Source organism: Mirounga angustirostris, unplaced genomic scaffold, assembly GCF_029215605.1.
Source record: "Mirounga angustirostris isolate CCGP_5_RB_7025 unplaced genomic scaffold, mMirAng1.0.hap1 SCAF_2, whole genome shotgun sequence".
Lineage (NCBI taxonomy): Eukaryota > Metazoa > Chordata > Mammalia > Carnivora > Phocidae > Mirounga > Mirounga angustirostris.
In genome coordinates this window covers 196,799,207-196,812,132 of record NW_026991710.1, presented here as the reverse complement: position 1 = coordinate 196,812,132, position 12,926 = coordinate 196,799,207, and the positions used below count along the sequence as shown (strand labels likewise).

Genomic DNA, 12,926 nt, shown 5'->3' with positions numbered 1-12,926 from the left:
AAAAACAAGCAAATAAACCAAGTGTATGAAGGAGATTGACTTCAGTTGTGTGCTGGAGAAGGACACCCAGTAGTGCCTAGGGTTTGGTGTTTTTACCTGCTGCAAGTAAAAGTTCTGCTTTTTGTTTCTGTGCAAATGCAAACTACTCATCATCAAGAACATATTCTTATTTAGTTAAAGACGTATTTTAACAGAATGTCAAGACTGTCCTCGACTGTGGTTATTCACACAGTTCCTTAAGCACAATCACTGAAGAGCAGCTCTGGGAGTTTATAACACCTAAAGAGAATGACCCACTCTCCTTGGCCACATGATGCAGCAGGCTGGATCTTCAGGGAAGCTGACTCGGAGTATTAGTAGTAGTATTACTAGGGAAGGTGTTAACTAAGCAGAGGACAAGGGGGGAGGGAAGCAGGAGTGGAGAGAGCAGAAGTCCCACCTGGGGCAAGCCCAGGACAGCCCCACTGACCCCAGCGTTGGCTGCAGCCAGACGTCCCGGTACCTGCACCCAGGAAAGCAGCACCTGCAGATGCACTGAGCCCCGAGGGGCTGAGAGCAGGACATGGAACCTGGCAGCCAGGACAAGGAGTCCTTCCCTGTGGGGCCCTGGCAGCACGCCCATGTCTGCCAAACCCGCTGCACCTGGCTTCATGCTCTGACTGGCCAATGGGACACCTTTACGATGCTGGAGTGTTACTGATCCTCTCCTATCTTTTTATTTGTTAATTCAGCCCATATTCCTTAAGCACCTGCTATGTGCTAGGGACTGGGTGAGGCCCAGCTACCCATGAAGCAGACTTTATTCAGTGGCCCTGTTACCACCACTGTCTTACTGAGCAGAGGCTGCCGGAACAAAGCCCCAGAGACCAGAGGGCCTAAACCACACACGTCTGGTTCCCACAGTTTGGCGAGGTTGGAAGTCTGAGATGAGGTGCAGGCAGATCCGGCATCTGGTGAGCACCGTGTCCTGGGTTATAGATGGTGTCTTCTCCCTCCATCCCCACGTGGTGGGGAGACACAGAAAGGAAGCAAGTTCGCTCCTCTCCTGTCTCTTCTTCTTTTTTAAATATGGAACATCTTGCAAATTTGAGGATCATCCTTATGGAGGGGCCATGCTAATCTTCTCTGTTGCCTTCTGATTTTAGCATATGTGCTGCGGAAGCGAGCACTCTCCTGTCCCTTCCTATAAGGGCACGAATCCCATCATGGGGGCTCCACCTTCATGACCTCGTCACTTCCCCAAGACCCATCTCCTGACACCATCACCTTGGGGGATTAGATTTTCAACATACAGATCTAGGGGAGACAGACTCACCCTACCCACACCCAAAGAAACACAACTGCTTCATGCCTAAACTATCCCAACGTCATGGTTAATATTAGAGCATATGCAAGATTAAAATATCTAGTTGTAAAATTATGAAGCAAATAAGAGTTAGGAGAAGAAGTGGCGGGGGGGAATGGGAAGGAGGAAACCATCGCTTATTTGAACTTGTTTTTGGGGGAAGATGGAGAATAAGGTAGGTGGAACACACTGGACTTTGGTCCAAATTTTGTCTTTTCTACACATAAGCAATGAGACCTAAACTTTTCTTAACTTTAGTTTTTGATCATGAACTGAATACCAACTTTACACGACTTTTGGGGAAGAGTTAAATAAGATATGTTCAGAGCAGGGGACCTGGCCCTGAGCGGTCACACGGCCCAGGGTGCCCACATGACCCTCATTAGCACCATCACCAGCCTCGTCACTGCTCCTTCCCGACAGTACCAGGCACTTGGAGGGCTCACATAACTCCAAGGACGTATTCATTTGCCACATCCTAGAACACAGAGCCTATGGAATGGATTTAATATTACTCATTGAGTATCAAAGAACCACGTTCTGCACAGTAAAAGACTCTTTCCGATTCCAGTGTGACCTGAAATACACAGAAGATGATTGAGGTGTAAACCATGTCCCTCCACTGAATCGTGGGCAGAAACTACATGCCCCTCAAAGAGGGGTATCTGGGGGCTCAGTCGGTGAAGCATCTGACTCTTGATTTTAGCTCAGGTCATGGTCTCAGGGTTGTGAGATCGAGCCCTGTGTCAGGCTCCATGCTCAGCAGGGAGTCTGCTTGAGATTGTCTCTCTCCCTGTCATTTGCCCCTCCCCACCCCATTCTCCTTAAAATAAAAAAATAATAAAAAAAAGGAGGGCACCCAGTACGGAAACACGGGGCCAAAATCGGATAGAGTCAAGAAGTCCTCCTCACTAATAATCACCTATCTGTGTGGATTTCACAAAGCGTATTGGAAGGCAATAACCCCTTTGAAACAGGTTGAGAGAAACACTTGCTTCAAATCCCAACTTTGAGAAACTGTAGATGCTCGGAAGTTTCTGCCCATTGCAGTAAGTGCCTTGGAATCCAGAAGCGGTCATGGAGCCGCAGAGCCAGCGGAAACTCGAGGATGAAGGTATGGCCGTCCCCCTTCCTCACGCTCTTCGAGGGTGTTAACGCAGGGAGGCTGAACCGGGAGGGGTTCTAGTACCTGACCCTGCCTGTCACAAGAGGTATGTGTGTGCGTGCGTGCGTGTGCAAGAATGTAGCTGGACTTGTTACTCTGAATTCCGCTGCATATCATTCTTTCCACAGCAGAGTTTCCGTCCCTCTCAATGCATAAATCTCTTATCTTCATAAGTACCTAAGTTTTAAAACTACGACTCCAGGAGTGTTACAGTGTGACGTCTGAGCATTGACCACTGTGGCCCCTGGTGTGTCGACACTCACAGTGAAAAGTCAGGAAGGAAATTTCCCGAGTGCCCACTACAGAGAATGCATACTTCACCGCTCTCTGGCCTTGTTTTTGACACATTTTAAAACACTGTGCTCCATCTGTGGTCACAACCACCAGCAGGCAAGCCTGCCTCACCACCCACCCTCCAGATGCATCATGGTAGGTGGGTACAGATTATCAGGCTCAAGGTGACACAGCCATGGCCAAGCTGGGACACCTCCCATGGCTGCCTGGCTTAAAGGCGACACCAGATTCTTCCTACTTCTTCACCTGTTTCCCCCTATGAAAACTTTTGAAGAGCACACGCTGATAAATCATGCCGTTTTTCTCTTTGCATGACCCACGGATGCTGCTGAACGTCACGTCTCTTGCCCCTCGCTGCCAACCAAAGGCTCCCGAAATGAGGGACCCCACGGACCAGTGCAGCCGAGTCCTGGGCTGCAGATGGCAGGGCTCTGTGATCCGTATGATGCAGGATATTCCATTCTCAAATACCGAGTGCACACCGACTGTTCCCCAAACTGCCTTCCAATTTGGTGTCTGAGAAAAGAAACAGTTAATAAAACAACAAAGGACTTGCAAGAACACCTAGGAGAATTACACTGTTAAAAGAACAAATTGGTACTCCAAAGAATATAACAGTTTTATACCCCAACTCTGGCAATCGAAGCAAACGTTAATAATGTGAAGAAATTAGGTGTGAGCGTGACATTTTGGTGTCAGGATGCTCAGCATGAACCAGCCTTTCAAAGGGACATAAATCCTTATCCAGATTTCTTCAAATATCATCTCTGCCAGGGAAGTAGCATGTTAGAACTTTAGAGTGAAATTTCCATTACAAAAGTCCGGGTTTCACTCCTGTTCAAATCAAAGTCTTAGAAGACAGTGAGGCTTCTTAAACATTTCAATCATGTCCAATCGTTTCCTGAATTGTCCTCTTTTCAGTACATCCATTTTTTTCTCTAATTATATTGATTTTAGCAAATTGCAGTGTCCATCTGAACTGATTTTCAAATATGAAAAACCTTCAGTGAAAGGGAAAAACAAATGCATCGTGCTCCAGCAAGACAAGACGCATGATTCCCCCACACTCCCCCAAACTTCCTCCAGGAGAGAAGCAGGCCTTATGAGGAAAGTGAAAAGCACCTGGTGAAATGATGGAATTCTGGAAAATTAGCAACCATTTCGGGCGCCACTCTACCCCTCGGGTGTTCTTTATTCTCCTTGCCTGACAACCAGATAAAGATCAAGGGTGGGAGCCGAATTTGCAATTTCAAGTTTATGTCTCAGAGGGGGATCGGGAGACAACTCAAAACCTAAGTGATGTTTTAAAATCAAATACAGAGTACTTTCATCAGCTGTCGAGAAGAACAGCCTATGCCCTTGATGGAAAATACCCACTTTCCTTTTTAAAAACAGGAGACATTGGGGCATCTGGGTGGCTCAGACGGTTAACCAACTGCCTTCAGCTCAGGTCATGTTTGCAGGGTCCTGGGATCGAGCCCCACATCACGCTCCTTGCTCAGCTCTCTCTCTCCCTCTCTATGTGTCAAATAAATAAATAAATAATCTTAAAAAAAAAAAAAGCAGAAGACATTTCTGTACATGCTTCACAGCCTCCGTCCAAGAGACCAACCACTCCCAGCACTTAACTGTCCCCCCTGTGCGCCTTTTCCACAGTCAGACGGGCAGTGTGCTGTGGGCACCTGCTCGTTCACGCGTGTCTGCGTTCATTTATTTATTTTAAAATATTTACCAAATATGTCTTGAGCCCCAAATCTTTGCTGGGTACTGCGCTAGAAACCCAATGATATAGGGAAGAGAATAAATATAGTCCCAAATCCTCTTGGAGTTCACTTCCTCCTGAAAAGGACTTTTGAATTGACCTGCCCAGAGATACACACTTTCCCTCACTGACCCGTCCCGTTTACACCTGCGATGCCCCCATTGTCTCAGCCACATCGATGGGAGGTTTGAATGGACATGGACCTCCTCTCTCTCCGTGTCCCAGCAATTGTAACGGCCAGTCCCAGAACACCTTCTGGCCCCCAGCTGCCTTCCACAAATTTAATGCAGAGGCTCCCTGTCTGGTTCCCACTTCTTATTTTCCTCCACTGCCTTGATGTCAGATTAAGGATTTTAAAATGAAGAAATAACTCACAGCTTGGGTGGTAAACTCCCCCTATCTCTCCCATTGATTACCACTTGCACAAAATCCCAGGTAACCTCCTGACTCCTCTCTCCCCCATTGAGTGAAAGGGAGAGGGAGGACAAAGACCTTTTCTTTCTTGGCTGGGGAGGGAGGACCAAGAAGACCCCAGCATTGCTCTAAGTTAGTCTTCTTTGTCCTGCTCAGAACAGCCCAACGCAGCCCTCGACCTAGCCGATGGTTCTACCTCCACCTAGCAGCTCACCTGCTTCTCTGTTTTAAAGTCTGTTTTTAAAAGGTTTTACCTTTGGGGGCACCTGGCTGGCTCAGTTGGTGGAGCATGTGACTCTTGATCTCGAGATTGTGAGTTCAAGCTCCAACATATGGTGTAGAGTTTACTTAAAATACAAAAAAAAAAAAAAAGTTTTTCAAGGTTTCACCTTTTTCTAAGGTGGTCCAATATGACACCACAGGATAGAGATATTTTTAGTTTTAAGTAACATACAGCCCTTAACAATGGACTCTCATGCAGGCTTTTCCAGACTCTTGCATTTTCTGGAATATGGCACCCACCACGCACACGTGTGTGTGTGTGTGTGTGTGTCCGAGTGCGCATGCACACATATTCACTCACATGCCTTGTTTCCCATATGCTTTCTTTGGCAAGTCTTCCCCCAATCCTGAAACAATCCCACAATAGCGTTCTGTAGTGTCAGGCTGGGAAGCATCTACTGATGTTTGCAAGACCTTCCCAGTGACCTCTCCCACTTCAGGAGCTCAGCATGCAGGTGAGCTGATGCTCACAGATGGAGCAGGACCACAGCCTTGGACCTAGTCTGGGAAGGTCTGTCCTGCTTTTTTCTCCCACCTACAGGGAGCCCAATGACATCATCCCCCTTCTCAGGGGACCCCTCTGTTAACACACTGGACTTTATCTTCTTGCAGACATGGGAAGATTGCCCCAGCAACCCTGCCCTTCCATCAACTCCTGTCTGACATTGACTTTTCCACTCTCCAGATTATTTGCATTGGACTACAATATGCTGTTTTCTCCCATCCTAAAAAGTAGACAAAACAAAACCCATAACCTTTCCCCTCCAACTAAAGCTCCTTTTTTCTGTTCTCCTTCACAGTAGAAAAGGTTGTCTGAAAATAGTCATCTCTTCTCTCTTTTCTTTGAAAGATTTTATGTATTTATTTGAGAGCGAGAACAAGAGCATAAGCAGGGGGAGGCTTAGAGGCAGGGGGAGGCTTAGAGGCAGAGGGAGAAGCAGACTCCCTGCTGAGCATGGAACCGGATATGGGGCTCCATCCCAGGGCCCTGGGATCATGACCTGAGCTGAAGGCAGATGTTTCAATGACTGAGCCACCCAGGCATCCCTATTCTCTCTGTCTTGAATTCCTCCTAGTCTTTCTTAACCCCATTTCCATTGGGCTTTCTCTCCCACCACCTCCCTGAAACTGCTCTCGCCACGGTCCCCAAGGAACCCGAACCCAGACCTAATGCACATTGTCAGCTTCCTGAGTTGGCCCTCAGTAGATCCCCCTCCTGGAAATGCCCTCCAACATCAGCCTAGGGGACACAGCCCGGCGTGCTGCTCCTCTGAGATGCCATGGCATGCCCTTCCCGGGGTTCTGCTCATCACCCCAGTGCATGCCGCCTCTCCGCCATATTCTCTAGCCCCATCCTTTGTGTTGATGAGTCCTGATGGTCCCTCAACGCAGACCCCTTTGTCCAGCTGACAGCCCGGCACACCACACTGGACATGTCACAGGCATCTCAAGGTTAAGGTGCCTGAGTCCTGCTCCATTCCTCCCCCGAGCCCACCACACTTCCCACGATCTGCCATCCCAACCATGGCAGTTTTCCAGACACCATCCCAGCTCTTAATCTCTGACCTCAATGTCCCCTACCAATTATGAAATGACAATGATTCTGCCCATCCTTGAGAAGGACACTCCTCTCTCCTAGAGGCCAGTTTGAGCCAAGAAGTCATCTTGGCCGGCGAGTCGGTGGAGGGTGGAGGGGGAGAGTCACAATGAGCCCCTTACAAGGCACTGCTGGATCCCTCTCAGCCCCGGGAGTGGGAAGACAGAGCGGGTATTTGAAGCTCTCAAGTCAAAGAGCAACGAAGATTAGTCTGCAAAGACTTCTCATGGGATTTGAAAATGAGAATTGCTTTAGGAGTACTACGTATAATTAGTTTTGGATATTCCCCATGGTTAAAAGCCACTGAGATAAAACTATTAATCACCCAGGAGCATATGAAGTCAAATAGGAGATAAAGCCAAAGAGTAAATACTGGGAGTAAGAGTGAGCTTTGCCCATCCCCAATGCTGACGCACCTAACTGTGTTCTTTAAAAAAAAATATCCAAATAGCTTAAATAAGAACAGTGGCAACAAATCCTCAGAGTGATTCCTGCTACAACTGGTGTACATTGAAATGGGTCTCTTCTTACCTGTCATTCTGGAGGTGAAAAAGGAGTCATCATTTTAAGATCTTTCTCATGTTTCACACAGAATAATGATGATGGTCATCATGTACTGAGCATCTATAATTATCTTCATGACAGAGATACAAGTTATTTATTATGTCCATTTGTGAAAAAGACTGAGTTTGGCCAGTGCGACAGAAAGTTATAGGACCAGCATTTGAACCCAGGTTCATGACCTTCCTGCAATACCATAATGCCTCTCTACCTCAGACAAAAAATCAGAGAACAAAAGAAGAGACATATAGAAAACATAGCTAAAATTACCAAATTAGACAGATTAAAAACTATAAAGTTAAATTAATCAATAAGTAAATCCTACTTTGGGACCTTTAGATGAAGTTTAGCTGCCCTTTCCAGCCGCAGGACCACTCTTAAAGCTCCCTAAGGTACTGCCATGCTCTGTTTATTTTTATTTTAATGTCTCTAATTTGGTGTGCAGCCAAAGTCATTTTCCTTGGCCAAGGATTAGTTAGTCCTTGTATTTTGTGCCAGGAACCAATGATAAATCACACAGATTTTGCAAGAAATTGCCTATTTCCATATATCAGACTTTCATATGAACCATTAAGCTTCATCAGATGGCCTTCCTGGTCCCCTCAGCCTGACTGAACTGTAGACAGGCTTCTTCCTGACTTTTCTCCCTGACCTCCTTTTTCTTAGAGCATTTGCTTTAGAAAACTTTCCATTGTAAATTCTTTCTTTGCCCCTTGAGATGTAAATCTTCTGCAACCCAGGACTGTCCTTCTCCAGAACCTGGAGCCCGCCCTCTGAAATGGAATCCTCCAGGACTAGGGTCCCTGTGTCCCAGTCTCCCTGCCTCCCAGTCTCTGTGGGAGGAGGAGCCTGACTTCTCTACCAGCGCCCATCAGCGAACAATGATGGCCGAATCACAGTAACCAACCCATCCCTGAGGCCCTTGGATACTTTTGCACCAACTCACCACTTAACAACAACTCTCCCACCTTCTGTCCCAATGGAGTTGAGCTCAAGCTCTTCCTCCTACTGTGGCAGTCTCATTTCCCTATTACAACAGTCTTGGATACAGTCTTCCTTGCTGGTTTAACTACTCTGTCAGTGCAAGTTTTCTTTGAAAGCAAAGGGAATCTAGATGTCCTGAGATTCCCAGGAGAGAATTAGGGGTGGACGCGCCCTAATGCCGAAGACCTGCTGGAGGCAAGTCCCTGCTATCTCGGCACTTCTGTAAGATGCTGATATTTAAACTCGTTCCATCAAATGTTCCATCCTTTACTGTCAACGTCTAGTGCGTTGGGGTCCCTGGGTAAGGGTCTACGAAATCACCAGGACACAGGGGATGCAGAGCAAAGGCAGCACTTGCAACTGCATACTGCCGTTTATTTCTCACGTAGCTATATACTTGCAGAGATCAGATAAACATAACAATGTATCAAGCCAACATCTGTGAAGTGAAATATACACAAAGTGCAATAAGAACAAAATACATCCTGTTTATGCTTGCAGAATAAAGAATTCTCTTAGCCATCCTTCCTTTGGAGACAACATGTTCTTTGTCTTTAGAAAGAACACTTCTGTTTAGAAAGATACACTTTAAGCTAGGCAAGAGCCACTTCCTGCTGATCCAGGCATTTAGGACTTGCAACATGAGATAAGGGGAAGAGAACATTTTCTCCTCCTGGCCTAGGCCTGCCTGGCCGACCTTAACCTCACTGCAGTCCTCAAATGACCCTGGCCTGCAAGGGGCTTACAAGCCTACACCATCTCACTTTACAAAATCATTTTCTGTAATAACAAACTTCTAAAATTCACATCATTATAAACGTCCAGCCCTTTGGGAAATACCCAAGCTCATTTTAAGTCTCGTCTGGTTTATTTTCAAGCCATTATGTAGGCCAAATATTTTAAGTCATGTTCTGGGTAAACCCACACCACCCATCACCAGAGGAGAAAACAATCAGCAGAGTCACATCAGGAGCACAGATTAAGAAAGAAAAGGGAAAGGTGTCAATTGTAACTAAGGAATTGCACAAATAGAAAAAAAAAAAAGAACAAAATCAAAAACCCAGGGGGAAATAATCAAGCATAGGGCAGGGGGTATAGAGACCTACAGGGATTTGATGAATTGTAAAAAATTAGATCTCCCCCCAAAATTATCCCTTTACCGGCAAAAAAAGAAAATGTCGAAGAAGGAGTGGTCTGCTTCTTAAAAAGCTAGAGTGGCCATTCATAGAGAGATTAAGAGTCCCTTCCCTCAAGGATCTTGTAGTTCCACCATATACAGCAAAAAGGTAGCAAGAAAAATTGGGGAGGAAGGAGAAATGATGTCATCCCTGCAAGGTGCCCAGGCAATTAGGGACGAGGCCAGAACAAGAAGTTGGTGCTCCTGATTACCCTCCAACATCTCACTCTGTGATCCATGGCCCCTTTCTGCCAATAGAGCTAATTACTGAGCGTGGTAATTATATTCTCCATCCCTACATTTCTTTGGCAATTTCAATTACATAAGGTGTCTTTCCTTCAAGTCAAGTTCTTGCTGATCATAAATAAAGCTCTTGCTGATGATAAATAAAACTCTTAATAATCTAGACTTGAAGTGAGATGCAATTTCAGCCCCTTGTGACTTCAAGAGCTCTGGGGAGTCGATTTAATTCTCGTTTGCTCTCCGGCACAAGGACTCGTTTTTACCGACCGAGTACTGGCTCTCCCCCTTGTGAACCTGTCCCTGGGGTTCCTTCTGCGTACATCTATGACTCGATGGGCTGAGGTTTTATTGTCATTATTTCAAAAAATGCATCTATTACTTGCAGACCCTTGAGTCAACGTATAACCGAAAACTCAATTCAATTTAAGAGCAAAAAGAATAAAATTCCCCCAAAAGATGGGGTGGGATGATAGGCACTGCAGAAATGTAGAGAGATTGAAAAAGGTCCTGAGAGGCAAAGAAGATTAAAAACGGGGAAGGTTAGCTTGAAGACATCGACAAAACCCGGATAGTGCTTTGGGAGAGAATTTCCATAGAATACCTGCTTCCTTCAGTTCCAATGACACCGACCCAGGGCTCCCTCTGACCTTACCTGTCACTAAGCTGGGGGGAGGGGAGAGCGAGCCCAAAGTTGCTATAGCAACCTCCCTTTTTGGCTTCTGCCTCTCATTTTCTTCAATTCATCTTCTGTGAGCTGCTTATCTTTCCTCTTAATCAAGTTACCAGCTCCTCTTCAATTATTTTTAAAATATGACTTAAAATCCCAGCTGTATTGTTAGGGGTTCTATAACACATTAGTAAAGTAAAATCACTTCCTGTCATAAACCACTGGTTCAGTGCGATGAGCTTTATTAAACAGCTACCATCCAAAGCTCATTTTGATGACGGGTTAACATCCCCAGGTACACTTTGTGTGCGTGTGTGTGTGTGTGTGTGCAAACGCGTGTGTGGCATGTGCACATGCGGGCATGCGTGTGACAATGTTGGAGGAGGAGAATTCCAGCCGAGGGGCTCATTTATTTGAGAAGATCTGCCCTCCACGGTTCTCCTAAAAGTACCCAAATTTCAGAGTTTCTCCAAGCCCTTCCTTGATGCCCTTATGTCCTCGTGGATTTCAAGGGGGCAAGCATGAGAAGAGAAGGGTCATCAGAGCAGTGGGGATGACACTCCCCCACGGATCAGTATGGATTCTTGAGTAAGTCAGTTCATCCCAGCTGGCCTCAGTTTCCCCTTCTGTGACATAGAGAGAGTAATACCTGTGCTCTCTCTGTCTCAGAGATGCTGTGAATGTTCAGAGAGAGACTGCAGATAAAAATGTTATACCAACGTAAGCTATTATTATGTAATTTAGATGTTTTCTACACCATCAAAATTCATTTTGGCGAGCTCCTGGCTGCTCTCAGTGACAGCCCTGCAGAGTGTTAGTGACTGTAATTGGGCAGTGAGCCATCCTGCTTCCTGGATTAGTGAGTTTTTGTTTATGAAGAAGTTCCCGATGTTTAGAATTTTGTTCTCCATCCTTGCTAATTGGCCTTAAATGCTAGTACAGAAAAAGCTGCTACCGACAGTAAATTAAAATTGCCTTCATTTCATTTCTTTGGAAGCCTTGTTTACCCAAAGCCAGGATTTATTTTTTGTTCCACATTTTTAAAAGTTTTTTTTTAATTATGTTAGGTGGTAAAAGTATAAAGAAAAACATGGTTCAATACATAAGTTCTTTGGGTGTTTTAAATTCCGTGAGTGTATGTTTGCATGCATGTGTACACCTGTGCGTATGTATATATGTGTGGTGTGTATGTGTGCACGTGTGTGCAAGTGTGTGGTGTGTGCGTGTGTATGCACATGTGTGTGTTGTGCACACATGTGCAGGCAGGTACATGTATCTGTATACGTGGGTGCATGTGTGTTTGTACATGTATGTTCATGTGTGTGGTGTGCACGCGTGTGCAGGCAGGTACATGTATCTGTATACGTGGGTGCATGTGTGTTTGTACATGTATGTTCATGTGTGTGGTGTGCACGCGTGTGCAGGCAGGTACCTGTATCTGTATATGTGTGTGCATGTACATGTGTGTTCATGCGTGTGGTGTGCACAGGTGTGCAGGCAGGTACATGTATCTGTATACATGTGTGCATGCACATGTGTGTTCATGTGTGTGGTGTGAACACATGTGCAGGCAGGTACATGTATCTGTATACGCGTGTGCATGTGTGTATGCACATGTGTGTTCATGTGTGTGGTGTGAACACATGTGCAGGCAGGTACATGTATCTGTATACGTGTGTGCATGTGTAGGTACATGTGTGTTCATGTGTGTGGTGTGCACAGGTGTGCAGGCAGGTACATGTATCTGTATACGTGTGTGCGTGTGTGTCTGTGCATATGTAGGAGGATTTGGCCACATTCTGGATGGCTTTAAGGCCATTTTAAATATCCATAAAGGGAATATTTGGGATTTATTAAGAACTTTAGCCACACAGGTTCAGTTTGAAGTTTGGGGTTCCAAGTCAGCCCTTGTATGTATACTATATTTTCTCCAGGGTTTTATACCAATTTGGGACTTAACTGGCCTGTGCCCTTTATAACCTTTGAGGCTGGAAAGCAGCTCACACCTCTCGAGGACTTGGTGTGTGCAGCTGTGCAGATGGACAGGGCAATACCCACGTCCCAAGCTCCAGAGATCAAGAGCACGCTGTCAATGCCTGGTAGGTAGTAAGTTCTCAGTGACTGCGTGACCGTGGGCAGGACCAGCATCCTGATGTGCCACTGGTAAGACCTCTCTGCTCGCAGCCCTCTGGTGAGATGTGGAAACTGGAGTAGCGTTGGTCCTGCCGCATTCCGCTGAGCTTTGGCCTCCCGCACAGAAAGGAAGAGCCCTATTTACACCCTCCAGTCTGTGTCTCAGGGACCATTGTAGAAATGACCTCATCTCTCTCTTACTCTTAGCGCTGATCTCTCTACTTTCTGTAGGATAACACATCTCAGTGTAAAGACGGCTAGAGAAAAATCCAATGGCAAGCCTCCCGCCTTACACACATACG

General features: G+C 46.0%; 1 non-coding gene across 1 annotated transcript; it reads right to left on the bottom strand.

Moving 5' to 3' along the window:
• Positions 1 to 1,062: 1,062 nt before the first annotated feature.
• LOC123849099 (U6 spliceosomal RNA) lies at positions 1,063 to 1,169 on the bottom strand. The gene has a single exon (XR_006791940.1). It is a non-coding gene; the product is annotated as a U6 spliceosomal RNA (small nuclear RNA).
• Positions 1,170 to 12,926: the final 11,757 nt, after the last annotated feature.